The sequence below is a fragment of the Elaeis guineensis genome, chromosome 2, assembly GCF_000442705.2.
Source record: "Elaeis guineensis isolate ETL-2024a chromosome 2, EG11, whole genome shotgun sequence".
Classification (NCBI taxonomy): domain Eukaryota; kingdom Viridiplantae; phylum Streptophyta; class Magnoliopsida; order Arecales; family Arecaceae; genus Elaeis; species Elaeis guineensis.
The window spans coordinates 125,886,669-125,913,647 of NC_025994.2; the positions used below are offsets into that span (position 1 = coordinate 125,886,669).

Below are 26,979 nucleotides of genomic sequence, written 5' to 3' on the forward strand. Positions count from 1 at the left end.
CAGATACTGTCGGAGATGGAGAGATCATGTTCAGGGATATTGACGACGATTAAAGCATCCTATGCATCAGATATGAGATATACACCATCACCATATACTTCAGATATGCTAGCACCATATATTTTGCAGATGTCACCACCACATGCTGCACATATGCCATCATTTTTTGATTCATAGATGCTAGGACCTTCATCTTCTTACATACCCCAGATGACAGCATCGGATCCGAGTTGGCATCATGATTTTTCATCTAAATTTCTGATCTTTTTGTTACAGGCCCATCATTGGATTCATATAAGGGGGTTGAGGGGGTCACTCAGCTCAGATGCTCCAGCAGCACCTGTTATTCCTGATATGCATGTTCAGGAGACGTCCATTGTTATAAAAGAGGGACCATCATAGATGACACAGAAGCAGGAGCGATCGTTGAGGATCTTCATGAGAAGGTCTAAGCGGCCACGGGCATCACGACATCCTTGTGGAACTTAATATTTTTAAGATTTATAGTACTATGAGATTTTTTTATAAACTGTATATTTTTGTTCTATCTTATATTATTTATTATTATTTATATCAGAGTTTTAGATATTTTGCTTGTTTAATTCAAGTGTTAGGATATTATATGTTTGTCATGATTTTCAGATGTGTTTCGAATAAAATTTGAGGAAGAAAATGTCATGTTAAAAGAGCTATCTAAATTAATTTTAAAAATAATATCATGCACAAAAAAAAAATAAATAATAATAAAAAAATATATCACGCATCCAAAAATTTTGGTTAAAAAAATACAAATAAAATATATCATTGACCGAATGTTAAGGTGAAGAAAAAAATTATCTTAGAAACATCATTTGGACATATGCCATCACTTTTTGATCTACAGATGCCAGAGCCTTCATCTTCCTACATGTCCTAAATGACAGTATCGAATTCGAGTTGGTATCATGACTCTTCATCTGAGTAGTCTGATCTTTTGGTTATAGGTCCATCATTAGATTCAGATGAGGAGGTTAAAGGGGTTACTTAGCTCGTAGATGCTCCAACAGTACCTATTATTTTTGATATGTATGCTCAGGAGACGTTCACTGATATAAGAGAGGGGCCATTATAGGTGATACAGGAGCAGGTGCGATTATTGAGGACCTTCGTGAGAAGATTCAAGTGGTCACGAACACCACGACGTCCTTGTGGGACTTAGTATTTTTTTGATTTGTAGTACTGTGTGATTTTTTTTATAAACTATATTTTTTTATTATATTTTTTATTATTAATTATTATTTCTATTAGAGTTTTAGATATTTTGATTGTTTAATTTTAAATATTAGGATGCTATATGGTTTGTCATGACCTTCAGATGTATCTCGAAAAAAAGTTGAAAAAAAAAATATCACGTTAAAATAATTATTTAAATTAGTTTAAAATATAATATTATACATAAAAAATATAAATAATAATAAAAAAATTATCTAAAAATATTGATTTAAAAAATATAAATAAAATATATCACATATGTGATAAAAAAATGATATTTTGAATTGTATTCAGTAAGAAATATCATTGAAAATGACAGTTTTAAAAATAATATTTTTAATGATATATATTTTTTTTATAGTAAGATTCTACACTCAAGATGTGTTGGATCAAAAAAATATCATTTTAAATAATTTTTTTTAAAAAAAATATCATTTTAAATAATATTTTTTTAAAAAAATATTATTGAAATGATGTTTTATAAATTTTATATTATTTTGATAAAAAATTAAAATTTATATTAAATTAATAAAAAAAATAAATTGTATTAGTATAGCAAGGGGCTCTAAAAACGCCGACCTCTTGAAAAATTATTGCATGCACCTGGTGGGGTAAATCCGGAGCAAATGATAGCGCGCAATCGGGAATTGGGGGAACACAAGGATAGCGTGGCGTATTATCCACCGTAGGAATGGGGGAACACAAGGATAGCGTGGCGTATTATCCACCGTAGGATTTGACGTGGTGCAACTGCACCTGGTGCATGCAATTCAGGGGCCCTTGGCACCGCCCTGTCTCTGTCATTCTTGTCCGGCGCCGGTGGGCTCCAAGAAAAGGAAAGCCAGAAACCATGGAGTCGTTCTTCCTCCCCACTCTAAAACCCTAAACCTAAACCTAGTTCTTTCTTGAGTTCGATCGTCATCGAGATAATGGAGAAGGAGATCGCTGTTCTCTCCAGTGTTGTCGTCAATCACCTCTTCCTCGGCCAGTTCGAAGCGTTCCGGGCGTTGCTTCTCAGCCTCAAGAAGTGGAAGACGGAGGTCGCCCTAGAAGTTCTCCGGGCCATAGTCTTACAAGGTGGGAGTATCGATAGCGTCCTTTAATCGAGCACCTGTATCTCTCCTTCGCAACTCGCATGGCTGTCCGCCCTAGAGCTTCTCAAATTCGACAAAAACTCGACCTCGATCTGGAGATTCGGTTCCGACATTCTTTGCTTCAAGGTTGAGTTCCTTCTCTTAATCCAACTCGTCGCATCTAAAGTCTCAGAAATCTGGAAGAATCGGCCTCAGGATCCGTACCTTGATGACAAAGGGAAAAACCCTGATGTACATATCGGCTCTGTAGAAATCTTGAACAAGATATTATGTTTGGGTGTTCGGAGGTTGCAGAGTGATGTAGGGGGTGATTCCGAGGTTCTTGATGAATGGGTTCCTGAGGATGAATTAAGGGGTCTGTGGTGGGTTTTTCTTGATAACGCGGAGGCTTTTGATGTGCTGTGTGGGAACATTCAGAGGCAAGCCCACACAGCCGGACCCTACGAATCAAAATTGGTGATCAGTGTCAGAACGGCAGCAATGGGGAGCTTAGGTTCGACTCTTCTAGGAGGTGGAGGTTCTTGGTCACATACAGCGGCGTGTTCAGATGGTGCATTTGGATGTTCTGAAGGAAGCCGGTGAGATAGATGATTTGGACGGAGCCTTTTCTCACCTTCGGTTTCTTCATCAAGATTATGGTGTAGAAGATACCAAGTATGAGTAAGTGATTTGGAAAAGCATTTATTATCGAAGTAGTTTAATTTTTTCTTAACATCAATTTTTGCTACATTACAATCACTATTATCAATACTTTTTCTGGATATTAGTCTATTTTCAGCATTGCAATTTTTGCCCCTATATTCAGAAGTGAGCTAGATAATCAGTTATCTAGCTTCGATAAGTCATAGTAGGCCTTCTAATGCTCAATTATAGTTATCTGTAGTGTTGCTTGGGCAGCATCTTCAGAATGCTCTTTATTAAATTTTCCTTAGGTGTATAACAGAGATGATCTGATATTTTTATTGTTGATTGTCTAACCCTCGGTTTCCATTCTCCAATTTTACTTTTGATTGCTTCAAGGTGCAAGAGGATTTTAGACCATTAAATCTGTTACCTTAAAGTTGGTTTAAGATTAAGGTATGAGAAAAAGTAGTTGTGATTGTATGTATCTGATCTTCGGGGCCACTGAAGTTACTAAAGATTTTTTTTTTTTTTAAATCCTGAATTTATATTTTTGTGGAATTATTGGATTTAGAGTTCAAAAAAAAAAAGAAGAAAAGAAATTAGATGACTCCAACATATACTGTAAGATATGGCCAGCTTAAACCATTCTCATCCCGAAGAATAATGTGATACTATCATCCTTTTCTTTTCATATTCTTTTATTCTATTATCTTAAGCATTTTGAAGGACTTATTTTTATTATGACTCAAGAGGTTTTTTGTGTGGTGAGCTGTTATAGAGCACTAGAAACTGACTCTCCATTCTTTCTACCTTTTTAAAGTTCACCTGTAGCAAATCTTGAAATGTATAAGGAGATAATGCTGTCTCATGCCTGTCTCTAGGTTACAAAATCACTGGTTCTTTGTAATCTAGTGGTTGACAATGTCACACAAGCAGAGTACCATTTTTTTATGTCAGAGAAACTTATAAAATGTTTCGATATTTATCGAACCTATTTATTTGTCCCTTTGTTAGATGCAATCTCTTCTTCTCAATCTGCTTCTTCGCAAAACATATAGGAATTAACATGTTATCTACTACTTTTGACTTGTATGTGATTCTCTATTAAAGGCTTTCTTGTAGTATGGCGATGCATGTTTTCATCAAGAAGGCTCTATCTGAAAATACTCATTATGGAGAAACTTGGATTGATTTAGGAAATAAAATGATGTTGATGTATGCTGGAGCTCTTTCATCTAGTAGCATGCAGCTTGTACAGATGATTCAGATGACAAAGTTCTGCCACTGATCATGTTTACTTTACTCTCTGCAGTATTTAGCTAGCTTTGAACACCTAATAATATTTCTTGTCTTGATGCTTGGAAAAATTTTGCATTATCTTTCTATGTTCTTATGAAGTGTTCTTTTTTTTTTTAAAAAAAAATCAAATTTATAAAAACCTTCCCAAAGTTTATAACTATTAGCTTTTATTTGTAATCTATATAATTATGCATTGAAGTCAACATCTTCTATCGGTTATTGTTTGTACAGCCCAAAGGAGTCTTCCTTAAGTGCCATGTCATTGGTTGCCTTGTATGAACTTACGTGTGCAGCAGTCATATGGAGAACACTCAACCCAGTTATAAAATTGGGCTTCACAAGCGCTGTATGTTTACCACAAAATTCTTTCTTTCTTCATTGCTGATAGCTTGGTGCCCAGAGTCAAATGTATATGACATGTCATCATTGATTTGTACTTAGAAAATTCCTTCTTGGCATTGATAGCAATGGATGAGTTTGGATCAACACATAATAGCCTAATTATGTCTGTAATTGATCTATGTCATGACCAATTGGTGCTGGAAGAAATTATACATGGGAACGATTGAAGCACTTCCAGCTGTAGCCATGTGATTAATGAAGCAGTTTGGAGAACCAACCCCAAGCATGTGATTGTCCAAGTAGTTTTGCGAACTGATTGCAGTTTGAAACATAATGTGGATGAGATCACCATTTTTAGGTGGCTATGTTGCAGTTAGCAAGCATACAAGAATGAGGCCATGATTGAAGTGGACATCACTGACATCTCAATGCAACTGCCTTACATATTTGCATTGAGTCTTTAATGGAATTATACACAAACACTTTGCATACCTGTTCTTGGTGTGATAAAATTCCATCCTGGAGAACCTTGTTTGTACCCAATTATACTTTTTATACTAATTGATCTTCTTGGAGGCTTCTCTACCTCTGAGTTATTACTTTTCTCTTTATTTTACTACTTGATGCAATTCACATCCTACTAGAAATTGTGAGAGTCCTCTTACTGAAGCTTGACCGAACGTTGTCTTTTGACTTAACTGATCTCATTGATCTATCCGTTTGATGTGGTACACCAGCAACTTTATTGACCAAGGTTTAGATTCTCAAGAAACAAATATCAAGAAGACTAGCACATTAATCTTGGTGGATAACAAGGACTAAAAGAATTAATGGTGGCTGGGAAGGGGAAGGGTTATTTGGTGTGATGCCTTTTACGTTAACAAGACTAATCCACTTGACAGGTCCTTGTCTTGAGCTAATTATGGTTTGCAACATATGGTTTCTGAAATTTATATCAACACATTATATCTTGTACTGAACATTGTTTTTTAACTCCAGATTTTTTATCCACCAAGCCATTCATGATGATGTGTTTTATCTGGAAATTGAACAGCACAGAATTTTTGATGGTGATTCAATTCCTCTGTCCCTTAAAAAGTATCCGACAACATTAGCCTCTAAAAATGTTCCTAATCTAGAAGGCAAAACTCCTCCAAGCATGGCAATGAGAGACCTATACGGCTATACCACTGTGCACGAATATCTGGAACACATCCTGGAATGTATTATGGATATGATTCTGTTTTAAAGAGTTCAGTTCACAGTACAATGTTTATTTGAGGATAATAATGGTTGTATTCTTAGATTTGCCCTTTTACTTATTTTATTTGTTGTGGTGACTGTCTCAGTAATATACTTTTTATTGTTTTGTTACAGCAATTCGTTGTAATATGACATGGCTATGATACAGTGGATATGCAAAATGAATTTGACATCATAATTTTCTTAAAGGTCTTGTTCCATGTAGTTCTTGGGATAAAATGTCAAAATGTGATACAGCTTATTAGCCTGCAGCCTTTTGCGTCAACTTCTGCAGCCTGGAAGAGGTGCAAATCTCTATATGCTTTGACCTTTGCTGAATACCAACACTATATGACACAAATTCTTGGAACTGATATGTTTGATTTTAACTTGGGCTGTGTTGAAAATTTCATCTGACCTTAACACTCACCCTTGGCCTGCTTAGCTTGCTCTAGTTTTACCATCTACCTTCTGTATGTAAAGGTACTAGATGATCTTATTACCCTAGTTTGCATAGAAGCAAACATGGATTGGTTCAAACTCATAAATTATGCACTTGTTATTATTGTTTAGTTGTTACTACTTACTCTTCAGAATTGGTCCACCAGTTTTATTTGCTAAGCTTACCTGTGAGGGAACACTATCATTTATGATTTTTATCTGTCACATGCTGAGGTTCTTAAATGTTAGTATACTGTATATGGCAGAATGCAGGATATTGAACTCATTCACATGCAGTATGCTCCTGAGTCGGCTGTTTTTGCTATAGGAGCTATGGAGCAGAGTGTTAGCAATGAATTTGATAACCAATCTCATATAGCTATATCATATTTGAAAGACATGCAAAATCACATGGAAGCTATCAGTAATGCTCCTCGCAAGGTGTGTGCCTGTTCTTTTGGCATGCTAATCTAAGTGATCCATATCTTCTCCATGCTTACCATATCATGTTGTGTTTTAGCCCTACTATTCATTTTATGTGTCCTTAAGATTGTTGTCCCTTCTCCTAAAATTGCTATCCATTGTTTTCGTGGTACAAAGTGAAATAGTGAATGTTTAGTTTGCCAATAGAAGTGCAGCTTAGACATAACAATGCTTTAATGTATTTGACAATGTAGGCAGTTAGTTTCCTTGCATCTTTATTCTAATTTTGGTTGTTGCTCTTAGTTTATTGTATAATGATGTAACCACAGTCCTGCATCTTTTGAAGAAGAATACCATTGTATTTTAGTCAATAGTATGCATCTATCATATGCCCAACTGTGCTAACCAAGGATTTGTTTTAAACCTGTATCTCTTTCAATTTGTCACTGGATGAACTGACTTTTCATACTAGCATGTGCCTCAGTTTGTCTGTAGCGTTAGTGTAGTCACATGTTTAGCATTTGGTAATGATCCAGCTAGAGATAAAAAATCAGAATTTTGAAAAAAAATCTGACAAATTCATCAAAAGCTTTTAAGATTGGTTTTTGGTTGGGATGGAACATTAGAAAGGACTCCTAGCGATAACAGTTTTCCCTTTTTTTTTGGTTCAACAATGGTGAAAGTGCCATCTTTCAGGATTGAACCAGGAAACCCTTCCCAGCACATATTGTAAGGCTGGCTGAGACAGGTTTATTTTCAGAATATACAGACATTGCTTTGGGCACATTCAATGTACACGGTATCAATTTCTCAAGTCATGCAATATCTTCAGCACTCTGCATCAATGACCCGTTCCTTGTCAAGAAATCATCACCCTGACCCAAAAGCTCTCATCACCCTTGAGAAATAATTAACACCTGTATGATTAAAATAATACTAATAAAAACAGGGATATAAAAAGACTTTCCATGCGTAGTAACAAGTTCAGCATTTGGGAATTATTCAGTGAGAGATAAAATTCAGAATTCTGAAAAAAATCTGACAAATTCATCAAAAGATTTTAAGATTGGATTCATTGAGATGGACGTTTAGAAAGGAATCCTAGTGATAACAGCCTCATATCAGAAAGAGTTTGCCAAGATTAAGGGTCGGATAACTGTTATAATGGAGAAATCTAATTAGGGTAATGTGCTAAATCAAAAGTTGGGAAATGTTTCCTCTTCTATGTAGTGTTATGACTTGTAAGGTGTTATGCTGTATTTTGTATTCTAATAATTTCACAGGAATACGCTAAATAGGAAAAATTGTTCAAAAAATGGAGCCCTTGGTCAGAATAAATAGCAAAGAATGATTTATGAAATCAACCTATATAATTGGGAAAAAACATCTCCATTATCAATTTTGGTTTAAAATATACTCTGCATTAATATTGTATTAAGGTTGCGTTTGGTGCATTGTCAAGCAAAGGTAATCTGGATTATCTGATAATCTGATTTACCTGCAATCTGAATATATTATCAGTAATATTGATTACTGTATTTGGTACACGTAGGTAATGTTGCAGTAAAATTATTGAAAATCTTGATTGACATGTTTGGTATGACAATCATATTATTAATAATATAACATCAAATTTTCGAAAATATTCTTAAATCAAATTATTAGTTTAGCATTTTAAACTATTTATTTAATTTTTTAATGATAAAAATTATTATATGAAAAAAATTTTACACTATTTTATAATACTTATTATTATTATTTTTATTAATTTTTTATTTTTTTTCATTCTCCTTCCCCCGCAAGCGACACCTCTCCCCCCTCCCCCCACGCTCGGTGGCCTCCATTGCCCCCCGGCCTTCCGTGCCTCCTCCCACGCTCCCGCACCGCCTCTTGGCCCCTTGGTTAACCCGTGCCCGCCCGTTGCTCCTTGGGCACCACACCCCAGCCCCTCGGTCGCCCGCGCCATCGTACACCGGCCTCTTGACCGTCCATGCTGCTCGTGCTACCCCCCGATCATTCGTGCCTCTTCTCCTGGATCTCCTTCCCTGGAGGATGACACCGTCACACCGCTTTCCCTTTGCCATGTCATCTTCGGCATCGCCGGCTCTGCCTAGCTCTGGCCGCGGCGTCGGGAGTTCCTCCACATGTGATGGCAGCTGGGGGCCATACGTAGACACATCTGGCTCAACGACCGCATCCCCCACCCCCGGAATGCCTCCCTCGCCTGCACCCTACCCCCGGTCCGCATCTCCGGGGACATCTCCCGCCTTATCCAGCTCCGTCGGGGAGGTTGAGGAGGAGGCCGCCAGGGAGGAGGATGATGGAGGCTGCCAGGGAAGAGGAGGAAGCGGCGGAGGAGGTTGAGGAGGAGGCCACGCGGTGAGGGGGAGGGGGGAGGAGAGCAGTTTTGTCCAGAAATTTTTTTACAAGATTATCAAAGTAGTGGTAATCTGAATAGACATTTGTTCCCTTGGTAATCCAAATTACCTTATGACGGATAATCTGGATTATCTGGTAATCTGGATTACCAACCCAAAAGGCATACTAAATGTGGTAATTTAGTGGGGCCCTTTTAAATTGCCAGTAGTTTGGATAGATTGCCAGCTACTAAATGCAACCTAATTCTCTTTAATTATCTTGTTGGTTATCTTTATAGTGACTTTTCCTATGTTTTTTTATTTCTATCTCTCAGGTCTTATTTGTCTGCTTAAACTAATTAACTTTGCTGTTCATCTGTTCCTAAAGCAGATACTCATGAATCATGGTTAGCATTGTAACTTCACTATTTTTATTACTTTTTTATTTTTCCCCGTTCTCCTTCCCCCGCACGCCACACCCCTCCCCCCCTCCCCCCCACCCTCGGTGGCCTCCACTGCCCCTTGGCCTTTCGTGCCTCCCGCACCATCTCCTGGCCCTTTGGTGAACTCGCGCCCGCCCGTCGCTCCTTCGGCACCGCACCCCAGCCCCCCGGCCGCCCTGGCCACCGCACACCTACCCCCTAACCGTCCGTGCCACCCGTGCTACCCCCTGACCGTCCGCGCCTCTTCTCCTGGATCTCCTTCTCTGGAGGCCGCTTTCCCTCCGCCATGTCATCTTCGGCATCACCGGCTCTGCCCAGCTCTGGCCGCGGTGCTGGGAGTTCCTTCGCATGTGGTGGCGGCTGGGGGCTATGCGTGGACACATCTGGCTCAACGACCGCATCCCCCACTCCCGGAATGCCTCCCTCGCCTGCACCCTACCCCCGATTCACATCTTCGGGGACATCTCCTACCTCATCCAGCTCCGTCGGGGAGGTTGAGGAGGAGGCCGTCGGGGAGGAGGATGACGGAGGAGGTTGTCGGGGAAGAGGAGGAAGCGGTGGAGGAGGTTGAGGAGGAGGCCGCGCGGGGAGGGGGAGGGAGAGCAGTTTCGTCCAGAAATTTTTTTACAAGATTATTAAAGTAGTGGTAATCTGGATAGCCACCTCTTCCTTTGGTAATCCAAATTACCTTATGGCAAATAATCTGGATTACCAACCCAAAAGGCATACTAAATGTGGTAATTTGGTGGGGCCCTTTTAAATTGCTAGTAGTCTAGATAGATTGCCAGCTACCAAACGCAACCTAATTCTCTTTAATTATCTTGTTGGTTATCTTTATAGTGACTTTTCCTATGTTTTTTTATTTCTATCTCTCAGGTCTTTTTTGTCTGCTTAAACCAATTAACTTTGCTGTCGTTTGTTCCTAAAGCAGATACTTATGAATCATGGTTAGCATTGTAACTTCACTATTTTTATTACTTTTTTATTTTTCTCCGTTCTCCTTCCCTCGTACGCCACACCCCTCCCCCATCCCCCCATCCTCGGTGGCCTCCACTGCCCTCCGGCCTTCCGTGCCCCCTCCCACCCTCCCGCACCGCCTCCTGGCCCCTTGGTGAACCCGCACCCGCCCGTTGCTCCTTCGGCACCGCACCCCAGCCCCCTGGCCGCCCGCGTTGCCTTGGCCACCGCACGCCAGCCCCTTGACCGTCCGTGCCGCCCGTGCTACCCCCCGACCATCCACGTCTCTTCTCCTGGATCCCCTTCCCTGGAGGATGACACCGTCACGCCACTTTCCCTCCGCCATGTCATCTTCGGCATCGCCGGCTCTGCCCAACTCTGACCATGGCGTCGGGAGTTCCTCCGCATGTGGTGGCGGCTGGGGGCCATGCGTGGACACATCTGGCGCAACGACCGCATCCCCCACCCTCGAAACTTCTCCCTCGCCTGCACCCTACCTCGATCCGCATCTCCGGGGACATCTCCCGCCTCATCCAGCTCCGTCAGGGAGGTTGAGGAGGAGGCCGTCGGGGAGGAGGATGACGGAGGAGGCTGCCGGGGAAGAGGAGGAAGCGGTGGAGGAGGTTGAGAAGGAGGCTGCGCGGGGAGGGGGAGGGAGAGGGGAGGAGAGCAGTTTCGTCCAAAAATTTTTTTACAAGATTATCAAAGTAGTGGTAATCTGGATAGCCACCTCTTCCCTTGGTAATCCAAATTACCTTATAGCAGATAATCTGGATTACCTGGTAATCTGGATTACCAACCCAAAAGGCATACTAAATGTGGTCATTTGGTGGGGCCCTTTTAAATTGCCAGTAGTCTGGATAGATTGCCAGCTACCAAACGCAACCTAATTCTCTTTAATTATCTTGTTGGTTATCTTTATAGTGACTTTTCCTATATTTTTTTATTTCTATCTCTCAGATCTTATTTGTCTGCTTAAACCAATTAACTTTGCTGTTCATCTGTTCCTAAAGCAGATACTCATGAATCAGGGTTAGCATTGTAACTTCACTACTATGGATGGATGAAATATCTGTTGATTTGACACAATCTGCCTCATCCCAGAGTTAATCCTTCTCTTGGGAGCAGCTTGATCATAGTACTTCACATGAAACCAGAAGGTCGTAGCTTTTATTGAGCTGCTACTTGCTATATTGCACTGCAATCTGCCGGCAATTGGCCCTTAAGTAGAGCATATGTTGAACGGTAATCCGACAACTGCAGGTACACGGGCATTAGAATGGAGACTATCTAATGCTAAACATTTTATTGTAGACTGGGAATGATGCCTGTTCATTTTGCAATGACTTCAACATTTATCTGGACACCAATGGAGTTGGAAGGGGGCCTTAGTTATTTTGCATGCTGCTCCTTCCAAGATGTTAAATCTGTGAGTTTGTTAAGACCTTTTAACTTATTTTTATATTGTTTATCACATTCTTCTAATTGTGCCTTGCAAAAATGTGTTTTAGTTTTTACATGGAAGAACTTCATGGTTGATTCTTGATTTAGACCGTATTCATATTATGTCAAGATTTGCAGCAAATTGATCATGTGGTAGCTTTTTCACCACCTGCTGTTGTCCTCTTGCAACATCTATTGTTTAGAATTCATTTGTTGTGTTTGGGCTAATAATGTTCTATGGTTATGAAATAAGTACTCAAAGGCATTCACGACCTGGAATGTTCTACCCAATTTTAGTAGTACAAGATGGCACAAAAGGTTGGAGGCTCTAAAGCACCATTAGTAAGGTTGATGAACTTGGAGGTGAAGGTTGATATATTTGATTAGAGGAGAACAAATGACTGCATTCAGTATTGGCTGGAGTAGCATCACTTAGTGTTATGGCTCCAAATTAACTTAAAGTTTCTTCTCCTATTGCACTGTGTCAACCCATGTCACAGCTCAGTTTGCATGGAAAGCCATCTTTTTGCTTCTAATGTTTTTCATGGTCTTGCCTCAATGCAATTTCAACATCCCCTTCTACTGCACCATGGCAACCCATATCACAACCCATTTAACATGCAAACCATCTCTCTGCTCACATTTGCTCATGTTTCCACTAGATGCTGGATATCTTTAACATCAAGAAAAAATTCATTGCTCACATTGGCTCATGATTTCTGTGGGGTTGCCGGAGATGATACCATACATTGTTTAGAGGGCATGCTTGCTCCTTTATCAAAATTTGCAGTCGCTTTTCCCTGATGTTACTCTTTTTTTCCTATTAAATGCCTTCTTCTTTTCTTGACAACAGATATCTGCTGGCTTCTTATAGTGTGAGTAGTCTGGGATTCGAACAGTTTTTGACCAGTCCTAGGAGCTTTAGCCAAGTGGAATTAAAATTCTGATGTGTTCTAGCATTAGCTCTCTAAATGGCATAGTACCTCATTAACACCTTAAATCACCATTCAAATTTGATCTTGCTAATCTTCTGATAAATTCTTGGAAGGACAAAATGATGCCCGATGATTATAAAGAACAACTGGCAGGACTTGCGGACAGTGGCCTTCTGAATGGACATTGTTTTGACTGCTGCTGAGAAATGAAAACTGGAGCAGGTATTGCTTCAGCTTTAGCTTGTGAAATGCAATCCTCCACACACAGACTGTACGTCTGCCTTGGAACCATGTGCGAATAGCTGGAGGATGGAGTGATTTCCACATCCACCACTCTAGCAATACAAATATTTGCTTTCATTATTGCTTGGATATCAGCACTGTCTGAGTTTCTAGTGATCCTGTGATGAAGATCCTCACTTGAGTGACTTGGACTGCATATGTCTGAGACGGTCTAATAAAAACTACCCTTTTTGGAAGCACATTGACAGGTAGCTGACAGCCGAAGATCCAAAAAATATGCCCACTCCTGGATTTTATTATTGAAAATCAGTTTCTGCTCAAATTTACCTTTTTCTGATGCATTGTATCTCCCTATCCTTATGGCAGATTACTTGAGATATTATATGGTCTTCTTTAATCCCTAAATAATTTACTAATTATGTTCCTGTACATATTAATATATTTCTGTGAAGAAATTTTAAATTCATATTTCTTGTTTGTTCCAGATATTTCTGATGATGTTATTTTTCTATATTCTTTGAGCAGTTGCATGCAAAAGGCAAAGTATGATATAGAGAAAGAAAGATGTGCATCGGCTTTCCTTGCCTGCTGAAGATAAAGCAACACTTGAACTCACTAAATGGGTGGCTGATCTTTTTTTTTTGGTACAAACGAGCGGTCACACTAATCTAGTGCAAGAGCAGTCCAATAGGTCAAGATACAGAAAATCCCGTAGAGCCTGTGGGCAAACCTCGCCCTGCCTCCATAGCCGGACACCAGATTGCTCAGTAACAAAAGTCACCACCCAATCTGCTGTCGTGTTCGTCTCGCTATAAACATGTCGGACTCTCACAGCAGCAGCTTGACGGAGGGAGACCCTGATATTCCGGAGAAGCGGATGACCATCAAGCTGCCTGGCCTCCCTCTAGATCCACGAAATGATAATAGCAGAGTCACCCTCTAGGACAATTCACTCCGCATGAAGCTGCTGCCTAGCAAAGGTGACACCTGGCAAAGCAGCATGAAGCTCTGCAGTTGGAACCGAAAGCTCAAAAAGGTGGGAACCACTAGCTGCTAAGAGTCTTCCATCCGAGCTATAGATAATAAAGCCAGCTTCGCTCCCGTCCATTCGAACACTGCCATCGAAGTTCACCTTGACAAACCTCGGGGGTGGGGGTTCTCATGAAATGGAAAGAACCTTATGGGTCACTGTCGGGGCAGCCAAGGAGCTACAGAGATCGGGGATGTCAAGGGACGAAGTGGCAGTATCAAACTGATAGTATTCCTGAGCTAAACAGACAGCTTACTCCAGTACTTGATGATCAGGAATCACCTCACCGTCGAAGACAAGGCTGTTCCTGGGCAGCCAGATCTAGTAGGTAATATATGCCAGCCGTCCTCCAGCAATAAACGTCCTATCAGCAACACTCTGACGGATCAAACTAAGGAAGGATGCCAACCAAGGGTCAGGACTCCTCTCCCAAGGGTAATCGCCCACCCATCTCCAAATCGCCCTTGCCCTAGGACAGCGCAGGACAGCATGCTCCGCAGACTCATCCTTCATCCCACAAATCGGGCACAAAGTTGGAACCTCCATGCCCAAGCAAGCTTCCAAAGAAAAGTCCGCACCCGAGGATGAGCAGTGGCTCTCCAAATCCAGGCGGCCTCAATCTGTCTGGAAGGCAGCAGGGTGTATAAACGGGAGGAGGAAACCTTCGAGCAGGAGCAATATTGATGCTTTCAGCAGCGCATCGATATTGTTGCACTTTGTCCTTTGTTGATGACTATTCAATAAATGCTTCACTAAATAAAAAATTTACTGGGCTTTTGAGTACAGTTTCACTATTATGGAGGATCTTATGATACTTTCACAAAGTAGCTCGGTTCAATTGAATTAGAGTTCAGAAGAGATGATGGTCAAAAGAAAGCATAAAAAAAAAGTTAGTGAAAGTTGGGTTTTGGCTTTTTGGCCTATCTGTTTTGTCCTGCTCATGTTGGATTGTGCTCTTGCTTCTTGTAGAACCTTTGCATGGGATAGACATATACATGCGTGTTTGGAAAATTAACAAAGGATAGAATAATAGACTGGATAAAAACTTAAAAATGGTGAAAAGAGATGAAGTAGAACCAATTCAATAGAATGGTCTTCTGAATATATGAAGACCAAATTAAAACCTGCTAGAAGAGGGTTGGAATCCTTGTGGCAGGGCTAGACCTGTGGTTGAGAACCTTCTTTAGACTAGCTGTTGTGAGTCCTGTAACTAAAAATTTAGTGCTTGACTGGAACAGTTGTGGTTGAGGAGGGGCAGGAATCAGGATGCTATGCAATTTGCTGCTACTGCCAGAAGTAGTAAAGATCTAAGGCATCTACGTCATATTGCTGCTCCATGCATCACAAGATGCTGTACCACTGTTAGCTTAAGTGCGTGTATTTCAGTCCATATGTTCTTATTATGCTGGCTTTGTTTTGGAGATGTTGACTTCAGATGATTGGGCTAACTTTTCACTGTTTTGCTACAGAAAGTAACTTGTCTAACAGTTCTTTCCAGATGGAAGATGCAGTATATTGTGTTGCAGAGGGAACTCTAAATCCCACCCTGGAGTTGGATATCCCATCCTTTCATAGTCAATTAGGTCCTTTAGGTACAGTAAGTACCAAAATGACAGTGGTCTATATTTTTTTATACTCTAGTTGTAATTGCAATTATAGACTGAAAAACATATCTCCTGTCAGATTCTCCTTTGTCTGCCGCAATCTGACAATATAACCTGGAAGTGTTCCAAGTTAAATGGATCTGTCACATCCATTACATCTTATTCAGAGAATTTTTGACATTACATCATCTAGTGATGCTGATCATGTTAGGTGCCTATCATGTTATTTTGAATTGTCAATAGATGTTAGGTGCTGCCATCAATATATATGCAAAGAAACACAAAGAATGGCTTGACTGTCTTATTGACATGTTAGTCAGCAGCCACAGGTATGAGTTGGTTATGCATTCTTGAAACTAGGATCAGTGTCATTGCTGTAATGCAGTACTATTTCTATGTTAGAACACTAATAAGGCACCTGATTTCTGACATCAGCATGAGTTGTATTGTCTCATGAGGACTTGTAGCCACTGTTCACAAAGGCATTGAGTTCGTGTCTTTTTCTTGCAAGAATGAAAGTGCAATCAGTTAAAGATGGAACAATCTGATGCAGTTTACAATGTAATGGTAAAACATGTGTGAAGCATGACAATGACACTGAAATAAAAACCCAAGAGCTTTCAAAGAAAAAATAAACAAAAGATTGATATCATAGCCAACTGCTGCATTCCTCTATTGCTATAGTTTTCTTTGGATGTCAAGACATAATCAACATTTCCATATTCAAAAAATGCTACATCAGGAAGCCTACATCCTAATATTATATTTCACCTCTGTTGCATGCCTTTGTTGGGTAGGGTATCTGTTTTTATTATTTATTATAAGTTTTTAAGATGAGCAACCTGCATTCTGACCACGTTCCTCACAAATTTTTAAGCTTTTTTTGGTATGCTCTTTACCATTATCTTATTATTTGGCATGACCAGTGGGATGATATACAGATTATCAATCTGTAAAGTCTTGCTATATGTAGGGCTGCCTAATGAGAGAGCTGTTCATGAGCAGCTTGTGTTTGGCTTGAAATTCAACTTGCAAGGAGCTAATTTAATTAGCAAACAAGCCAAACATCAGCCAAAGTTGCGAGCTTGAAATACATACAAGCAGGAGCTGGACCCAAGCTTCTTGTGTTCAACTCCCTATAGTTCAAATATTTAAAAATAAATATAAATTATAACAAAGCATATATTTATATTATACATATTTTATTTATTTTTTAAATTTATTCTATAAAAGTGATCCTGTTTTCTAAGTCATTAGATCAATGTCCAATGGCTATAAAACTCGATATATTTTATCTCAATGATCTCAGCCCTTGGATCAAATCCAATGGTTGAGATCAAGAGGTGGAAAGAACGAAAGCACCTCTATCCCTAATGTCCATCCGCATCCCCTCTTTCTCTCCTGTTGCCAATCTCACCACAATGCTGGCTAATCTTCACCTTCTGGTCCACCCTGAGCTCCTCATGCGGGCACACCACCACACTTCTTCCATTTTTATGTTGAGAAGGCAGAATAGTTGCCCTCCAGTCCATGGGATGACTGAGCCGAGCAAGTCAAGCTGGGGCATGATCTCCTCAGCTGATCTTGAGTTTAAGCCTATCTGGGGGATTGAGCCAAGCATCATTTGAGGTCAGCTTGCTAAAGTCTGGCTTGTTTAGAATGCTAACTATGTGTTCAATGCCCTTGTCTGAGTTGTGCTTCATTGTTGAATTAGTAATTTGCTTTCTTTTGCATTCTTCATCTTCTTCTGTAGCTTATCCAAATCTCAGACTAGAGAATGAGAGTTTTTTATTTATAAAAGTCTTAATTTTTTAAGGGATTCATTTATCTTTAAGTTATCCAAGTGGTGACATCACTTTATAGATGCTTTTGACTATACTACCAATTTTGCTTCAGTCATACAACAGTATGGCATGAAGGATTGCAATCTGTTCTTTCTTGTTATTCCAATTATCTTTTGCTTGTTCCTTGTCTTGGTCTTCTCATAGCCACCCAGTTAAAATGGCCCATATCTCAGCATATCTCTTTGAGCGCAAGTACTTCGAAACTGATTCTGAAATCTTATCCCTTCACTTGGTCTCTATAAAACTGTGCACAATTATCTAGATCCACCCCATCATTTTCGATTGTTTGTATCAATCTTTATTTGTCAATGGTTACTAAACAGAAGGAATTCTTTAAAGCATTTCTCGGTATAAGTATCCATTTTTTTATGGTCAAACCAACAGATAGGTTTCATTCAAACCATTTTCTAGGGCTTGGAGAAGTGCTTCAATGTTTTGATAAGTATGCTGATATGACATACAAGAGGCTTTTTTTTTTGCCTTAACAAATCAATCTTCCCAAGCTGTCTTCATAAGAGAATGTATGATTGGTGTATACGTATTCAAGATTTCATAAGAGAAGACATAGATACAAGAGTTAAGAGGTAATAGAAGCAGTTGTAAACTCACAGAAGTCATTCTGCTTCATCACCCCTCTCCTTGCCTGCCCTCTGTCTTTCTAGCATATACTTCCCGTGCTAGATAACCAAAACATCTTCTAGTCAAAATTCACTTTTCACTCTCCCTTGTATGTCATATCTGTTCTTTAAGATAAGGACAAAAGTAAGGTTGGATGGCGATGCAGTTATGGTCTTCTATCAGTTGGCTTTAAACTTTAAACAACATTCTTTTTTTCCTAGCTTGCAGTTGGACATGCTTGTATGCTAGCATATATCAAAAGCATGTTTGACAGTAATAATGTCTGGAAGCCTTCAAGAAATATTTCTCTTGAACATAGCTTGATGTGTATCTTACAGTTCTTTCTAGAAACTTTATACTTGTTTGTGATGATGTGTATCTTACAGTTCTTTCTAGAAACTTTATACTTGTTTGTGATGCCATTTCCATCTCAATAGGAAAGTCCTCACCTGTGGTCTGTGGTCATCTAAAGAGTGCTTTCCAGATAGCATCCCAAAGTGGAAGTGTGGCTGATGTTCCATATGTGGCCCATCAGGTTGGTGTTTCTATGACAATTACTTATACTATAAAAATTCATATCGTCATCATGTTCCTTTATTTTCTACAGTTTCACCTGGTACCTTGACATTGATCTATGACTATCTGTGCTACTATGTTATTGAGCAATTAAGTTGAAAAACAAATGTTACAATTTAATAGGATTTCTGTATTACTTGGAAAAATACACTCGCTTCAAGAAATGAAAAAAACTGAAAGAATGAATATTGTCCTTTTATCAGAAAAGGATGAAACTGAAAGCACTTGACCACCTATATATGTGGACTGAGATCTGCGCTCTGCCATCTGCCATATGCCCACACCATCTCCAACCATTTTTATGATAAAACTTACATGGAGAAAATAACATTTTCTTTGTCAAAATAGTTATGGTTTATTTTAGAATTTGCAAAATTCCCTGTTCATCCTCAAAAATACCAGATGCCTCTAAACCTTCTGTATGTTATGATTACTTCGCTGCGGTCAGATAAACAAATCGGACTCGATACTAATTGCTTGGGATGGATGGGACTCGAACTTTTTTCCTGGCTGACATCTCATGCAAGATAAAGCTAAGTAGTCACTCTGATTCATCATATAGTGTTACTTAGAAGTTAGAAATGTGTAAGTATTTTGCATGGCAAACCCTATACTCTTACATGATATTACTGCCTCCATTCTTCAAAAGTATTCGGGGATGCCTTAAGATGATGATTGTGACTGAGGTGAAGTTGTGCATCGTCATACCCACCTTAACTTTTGTGTTTCCACTAATCAGATTAACAAATTGGACTCAGTGTTAACTGCTTTAGTCTTGACACTTATTGGACTCAAACTTTTTGTTGACTGACATCTCATGCAAGATAAAGCTAGATAAAGCTACATAGTCAATCTGATTCATCATATAGTGCTTCTCAGAAGTGTTCTATAGCATGTCCTATTGGTTAGTGTTTTTGCATGCCAAATGCCATATTCTCTCAGTTTACATGACATTACTACCTCCACTCTTCGGAAGTATTCTAGCATATCTTTCTTAAGATGATAATTGTGACCTAGTTTTTCATCCCTCATACCCAACTTAATTTTTTATGCTTTCCACTAATCTTGCAGGTTTTGCATGCAAATGCACTACCTGTCCTTGACATGTGCAAGCAATGGTTAGCTTAGCATATGTAATTCTGTAACTTTCAAAGATACAGGGTTGGAAAAACAAAATGTTACAGGAACCTTTTATATGTATATATTTGAGTAAAATGATAGTGCATGCAATAAAATGGTTATTCCTTTATTTATTTTGAGAATATTGGCTTGTTTGTCAGTTCCATTTTCTCTACAGATTTTCTGTTCCTTGCATGGCTAATCAGTTGTATGGCTCATCGCTGAAACAGGTTACCATATTTTCAGTAAATAATAGTCATCCAAAGGTTGCCACCAAAACTTACAGGACTTAATAAACGCCATATCCATTCTTGGAACTGAATAAATGCCACATCAACAAACAGTCATTAGCAGCCCTAGCTGATGGATCAACTACCTGGTTTAGGCAACCTATATTGATGCTGTAGTGTTTTTGGTGAGTAATCAGGGTTCTTCTGCAGCTTCTGCTTTCACCCTTCTAACGGGGAGTTGGTCAATTGGTTTAACAATTCCTTTTTGAGACTGGTGCTATACTTCCAGATCAGATCTCTCTCCAGTCCCCGATGATCCATATATCCATTCCCATATCCTGCAACTTCAAGCCATGCACAGCCCTCGTCCATCTCGATCTTATTGATCAGTATGCATATTTATCTTCTAGCCTGGAAGCTGTGGTTGTTATCTGTCAAGCTGCAGGGTCCCAGTTAAATGATACTTGTTACACACACCTCAAGTAAGCCGTAACACGAGAACTGTGAAGCCGAAAAATCTTTTACTTGTTCATCTATTTAAACTGATTCGCTACAACCATGTTTTGATCAACATGTGGCTGGACTGTTGGTCAATTAAAGTCTAGAAAAGGTCTATTTTATTCATATGCGCACGTATCTCAGCAACGTTTTGGCTAGAAATATATCCAAAAGCAAAAGGTGATATGCTGTGGCTGCTAGTTATCCGCTCCTCCATTTGGCAGCTTGACAGTTGACCCTATCTGAGCCGCCAGACTGATAGGTTCAGATAGATGGCTAGTTCATTATTTATGGACTGGGCCTTGCAGGTGAAATACACTGCCACTGGTAATGGGAGTGAGGCTCCTTCTTCAGTTTTCTAGATCTACTTTTCTTAGTTCTCAAAATAAATCTGCTTTGGGTTGTGACTACTCAGGTAGGTTAGCCACCTCTTTGCAAAGGCAATAGACAGCCTACAGCAACCTTATGCTACATCTGCCTTGGGTACCCTTCAAATCTGAATTATAAGAAACTTCTGCACCTTTGTTGCATGGCAGGCTTTTATGGGGTATAATGCAATTTGGACGAGATGCTTTTTCTTTTCTCCACGATCCAAGTTGATTTCCTACAGTTTCCAACGTACAGGTCCACTACAATTGCATGAGATATCTACAGCTAGTTGAATATATGATGGATTGAAACAGAAAATTTTTGTGGTGCTTGATAGTGCACATGAAAAATTTTGAGACCACGTAAGCTAGCTTGCCATTCTATATTCAAAATTCCTAGTTGAATGCTCTGGAGACTTGGAGTCGGGCCAATTGTTTTATGTCACATGACAGAACTTTTCAAATGGCCGTCTCCTAGTGTTACTTAGATTTTATTCGATCATATTATATTGAAAATCCAGTATAATTTTACATGTTAGAAATCCCTGAATCCGATTAAATAAGTTCTTATAATTACGCAAGGGCTTCTTCCTTACAGTTTAACAACGTCAGTCCATGATCAACAGTCAACAGGGGACGGCCACTGTCTCCGCTTTTTTCTTTCCTCTTGATTTGGTTCATAGCCGCATGGACAACGTCGATTTCTCTCATCTATGCTCATCAGCGCTGCACATGTGAGAAGCATCGTACCATCGTTCCTCATCTCTCTCTTCTCCGGCCAGCTTCTTGCTGCCATTGCTGACGCAGCGTTGCACTGGTCGTCATGAGCACTCGGAACCCGACATGTGCGGTGCACGAGTCGACGAAGGCCGCATGTTCACCCGACTACTCCGCCTTGCTTTGAGCGGACCGGATGCCAGCCCCTACCCACCATAATCAAACCGTTTTGCGCGGCGCCACTAACCGTTTTCTCAGACAATATTTCCCCATCTCACCGGAATGGAAATGGAAATGCTTCAGCGGCCACGATGGCCAGAGCAAGCGATGGCGACGACGCCGATGAAGCAGCGGGCGGGGGCGAAGCTGGCGGCCGCCACCGGGGTCGGGACCCGCGGCTCAAGGAGCTGGGCATCTCGTGCATGCTCAACACGGAGGTGGGCGCCGTCCTCGCCGTGATCCGGCGCCCCCCAGACCCCATCTCCGGCTTCATCCCCGGCGGCGCAGACGAGGGCGCCAACCCCCACCTCCTCCAATCCCTCAAGTCCCTCCGCTCCCTCATCTTCCACCCCCAGCACGGCGAATGGCGCTCCACAGAGCCCTCCGTCTACCTCTCCCCCTTTCTGGACGTCATCCAGAGCGACGAGATCCCCGCCGCTGCCACCGGCGTCGCCCTCTCCGCCGTCCTCAAGATACTCCGCCTCGACGTCTTCGACGAGCGCACCCCAGGCGCCCGCGAGGCCATCCACTCCATCGTGTTCGCCGCCAGCAACTGCCGGCTGGAGCGCACCGACCAGGCCTCCGAAGACGCCGTCCTCATGCGCATCCTCCAGGTGTCGACCGCCATCATGCGGTCCCGCGCGTCCGTCCTCCTCACCGACCACGCGGTCTGCAGCATCGTCAACACCTGCTTCCAGGTGGTCCAGCAGTCGGTCCAGCGGGGGGATCTCCTCCAGAGGAGCGCCCGCCATGCCATGCACGAGCTCATCCAGGCCGTCTTCTCCCACCTCCCGGAGATCAAGGTGCCCGAGACCGCCGACAGCGCTTCCCAAGTCGACGACGACGACGACGACGACGACGACATCCCCATCACCGGCTACGGGGCGCGCTGCATGGTCGACATCTTCCACTTCCTCTGCTCGCTGCTCAACGTCGGCGAAGTGGTCGATTCTGCTGAGGGATTCGGCTCCATCAGCACCGATGAGGACGTTCAGCTCTTCGCGCTCGTCCTCATCAATTCGGCGGTGGAATTGGGCGGTGAAGGAATCGGGAAGCACCCCAAGCTCCTCCAATTGGTCCAGGATGATCTCTTCCACCATCTCATCCACTACGCCCCATGCTCGAGCCCGCTCGTTCTATCCATGATCTGCAGCGCAGTCCTGAACCTCTATCAGTTCCTGCGTCGGTAGGTACTAAATATTTCCTCCTCACCGTTCCATTTTGCTTGTCGCGATGCAAGATTAATTAAAAGAGGGAGGAGGAAAGAGCAAACATTTTTGTTTATTCACAGGCGTCTCAGGCTCCAACTTGAAGCATTCTTCACCTACGTGCTCTTAAGAATTGCAGCAGGAGGGAGCGGAGTGCAGCTCCAGGAAGTCGCCATCGAAGGGATCCTAGGCTTCTGCCGGCAGCCGACCTTCGTGATCGAGATGTACGTCAATTACGACTGCGACCCCATCCGGCACAACGTGTTCGAAGAGATCGGGAAATTGCTCTGCAAGATCGCATTCCCTGTGACCAACCCCATGTCCCCCATGCAGGTCCAGGCCTTCGAGGGTCTCGTCACCGTCATCACCACCATTGCCGACAGCATCGAGGTAGAACAAGTTCCCGACCGGGGGTCCTACAGTACCGACGTCCCCGATTACAAGCCCTTCTGGGTCGGGAGGTGCGACACCCACGACGACCCCGACACCTGGCTGGAGTTTGTTAGAATGAGGAAGATGAAGAAGAAGAAGGTGATGATCGCTGCCAACCATTACAACAGGGACGAGAAGAAAGGGCTGGATTTCCTGAGCATTTGCCATCTGGTGCCAACTCCACCGGACCCCAAATGCCTGGCCTACTTCTTCCGCTACACGCCGGGCTTGGACAAGAACAAGATCGGGGACTTCCTAGGCGACCCCGACGAGTTCAACATCCAAGTGCTGAAAGAATTCACCGAGACGTTTGAATTCTCCGGCGTGATCCTCGATACCGCCCTCCGAACCTACCTCGAGACATTCCGGCTGCCCGGAGAGTCTCAGAAGATACAGAGGATCCTCGAGGCGTTCTCCGAGAGATTCTATGAGCAGCAGTCATCGGAGATCTTCGTGAGCAAGGATGCGGTGTTCATCCTCTGCTACTCCCTCATCATGCTCAACACCGACCAGCACAACCCACAGGTGAAGAAGAAGATGACCGAAGAGGAGTTCATAAGGAACAACAGAGCCATCAACGGCGGGATGGATCTCCCCAAAGAATACCTCTCCGAGCTCTTTCATTCCATCTCCACCAACGCGATCACACTCTTCGGCCAGACTGGTCTGCCCACGGAGCTCAGCTCGAACCAGTGGGCCGACCTCATCAAGAGATCGAGAATCGTGGAGCCCTTCATCATCTGCAACTTCAGCCATAAGCTGGGCCGGGACGTGTTCGTTGCCATATCAGGAACCTCAGTCGCCACGCTTGCCGCCACCTTCGAGCACACCGACGACGAGGAGATACTGCAGGAGTGCGTTCATGCGCTGATATCCATAGCAACAATTGCAAGATACGGATTGGAAGATATCCTTGATGAGCTCCTCTCTTGCTTCTGCAAGTTCACCACTCTGCTAAATCCTTACGCCACGGCAGAGGAGACTCTGTTCACATTCAGCAATGAGCTCAAGCCAAGAATGGCCACTCTGGCCCTCTTCACCATCGCAAACAAGTTTGGGGACTCAGTGCGAGGGGCATGGAGGAACATGGTCGATTGCATGCTCAAGCTCAAGCGGTTGAAGCTATTGCCTCAGTCTGTTATCGAGCCCGAGAACGCTCCATCATCGGACTCCCTCTTCACCTTGCACGCTAAGTCTGAATCCGGGGTCATCTTCCCCTCATCCCACATCAGGTTTGGCAGCAGCCGCCAGGTTTCAGGATTGATCGGGCGGTTCTCGCAGTTCCTATCGCTAGATGGCAGTGGCGATTCCATGCTCAATGCCGGGAGCGAGTTTGAGAACAACTTGAAGATAATTCAGCAGTGTCACATCGGGAATATCTTCAGCGAGAGCTCCAAGTTGCCTGATGAGTCATTGCAGAACCTTGGCCGGGCTCTCATCTTCGCAGCAGCAGGCAAAGGCCAGAAATTTAGCACTCCGGTCGAAGAGGAAGAGACCGTCGGATTCTGTTGGGATCTCTTGGTCATGATTTCGATGATGAACGTTCAGAGGTTCGCAGCATTCTGGCCTCAGTTCCATGACTGCTTCACCGTCGTATCGCAGTTCCCTCTCTTCTCGCCATGCCCATTTGCCGAGAAGGCCATCGTTGGGCTCTTCAAGATTGCTCTCAAGCTCTTCTCATCTCCACCGCATATCGACAAGCTCCCTGAAGAGCTCCTCTTCAAGTCCATCAATCTGATGTGGAAGCTCGACAAGGAAATTCTCGACACATGCTGCGAGAGCATTGTCGAAAGCATGGCTCAGATCCTGAATGAACATGCGAAGAACGTCCAGACAATGATTGGGTGGAAGACGCTCCTTCACCTACTCTCCGTCACAGGCCGGTACCCTGAGACATTTGATCAGGGTGTGGAGGCTCTTATGAAACTGATGAGCGAAGGAACCCATGTCACAAGGTTTAATTATTCCTACTGCATCGAGGCGGCATTTGGATATGCGGCGCTAAAGATCAGCCCACTGGAGAAGAGCTCCAAGATTTTAGAGTTGATGGGAGAATCCGTGAATTGGCTGATCCAATGGCATAAATCAGGTTACTCTGACCCGGGCAGCACTCACAGCGGCTCGTCCATGGAAGACGTACAGAAGATGGGTGCTAACGCCGGCAACCTCGGGGCCAATCTGTTTGTCAAACTGGCTGAGGCATTGCGTAAGACTAGCTTGGTCCGACGAGAGGAGATCCGAAACCAGGCGGTAGCGGAGCTAAGGAAGTGCTTCACAGCCGCAGAGGAATTGGAGTTCACGCCGGCGAACTGCCTTGCTTGCTTCAATCTTGTGATATTTGCTATGGTGGATGACCTGCATGAGAAGATGTTGGAGTACTCGAGAAGGGAGAACTCGGAGAGGGAGATGAAGAGCATGGAGGGGACGCTGAAGGAGGCCATGGAGCTGCTTGTGGAGGTGTTCCTGCGGTTCATGGTGCCTCTGTCGCAGAGCCCGGGGTTCCGGACCTTCTGGCTTGGGGTGCTGAGGAGGATGGACACCTGCATGAAGGCTGACATTGGGGGTATGGGCGAGGAGGGGGTGCTGCAGGAGCTTGTGCCTACGCTGCTGAAGAAGATGATAACCGAGATGAAGCAGAAGGAAATTTTGGTGCAGAGAGATGGGGATGAGCTTTGGGAGATAACGAACATTCAGATACAATGGATTGCTCCTTCGGTGAAGGAGGAGTTGTTCCCTGAGGAGTTTTGAACTGTCCTGACTTGGGAGGGGAAAGTGAGGGAAAAGGGCATCATTGTAGTTTATTTAAAAGGTAGAGGCAGATGGCAAGGAGAGTAGCAGGCCTTTGTGGATAAGCTGTTTTTGACTGTCTTTTTCTGGTCCTCACTTTTCTGTTGTTGTAGTTCTACTTAAAAAAGGTTTTCCTCCTCTCTTGGTCGGTCGGTCAAGAGAGGAACACATTCTCTTCACGGAAAACGATTGGTTTTTATATCTGTAATTTTGCAATTTTATACCTGCAACTCTTGGTTTCTACGTGATTTATATGGCCATAATTTGATTTTTGTTCCTAGTCTCATATGAAATATAAGTCAGAATTCATAGAAATAAGGATCCTGGAAAAATGATATTTGGCAGGAGCAGTGATGAAATCTGGATAACTAATTGCCGATTTGGCCTTTAGCAGATGAAGGCAATAGCATGTCAGGACCGATAGAGCCAAATCCAAGATATAGGTGATGACCCATCTCCATCCAAAAAAAATAAATTTGGGGGGGGCGGGGTGTTGTGACCTGTATTTGGGTGGAAACGAATTCGCATGTTCAGTGCCTGAGAAATATCAAAGCAGCAGGGCTGCTTAAACACAAAGCTTGCTTTGGTTGAGATATCAAATGGAAGTGTTTCCTGAACCTTGGATTTTCAGGTTG

At 42.4% G+C, this 26,979-nt stretch overlaps 1 long non-coding RNA gene across 30 annotated transcripts; it reads left to right on the forward strand.

Moving 5' to 3' along the window:
- The first annotated feature begins 1,933 nt into the window (after positions 1–1,933).
- Positions 1,934–26,610, forward strand: LOC105058953 (ARF guanine-nucleotide exchange factor GNL2). 30 transcript variants are annotated; one of them, XR_012138259.1, is made up of 9 exons: positions 1,961–3,005; positions 4,500–4,614; positions 5,988–6,157; positions 6,560–6,734; positions 11,490–11,902; positions 13,620–15,716; positions 18,628–18,725; positions 21,580–23,103; positions 23,209–26,610. It is a non-coding gene; the product is annotated as an ARF guanine-nucleotide exchange factor GNL2 (long non-coding RNA). The 30 variants fall into 30 exon arrangements; XR_012138260.1 differs by having other exon boundaries at positions 1,961–2,999; XR_012138275.1 differs by lacking the exons at positions 4,500–4,614; positions 5,988–6,157 and adding an exon at positions 12,965–13,342 and having other exon boundaries at positions 1,960–3,005; positions 11,788–11,902.
- Positions 26,611–26,979: the final 369 nt, after the last annotated feature.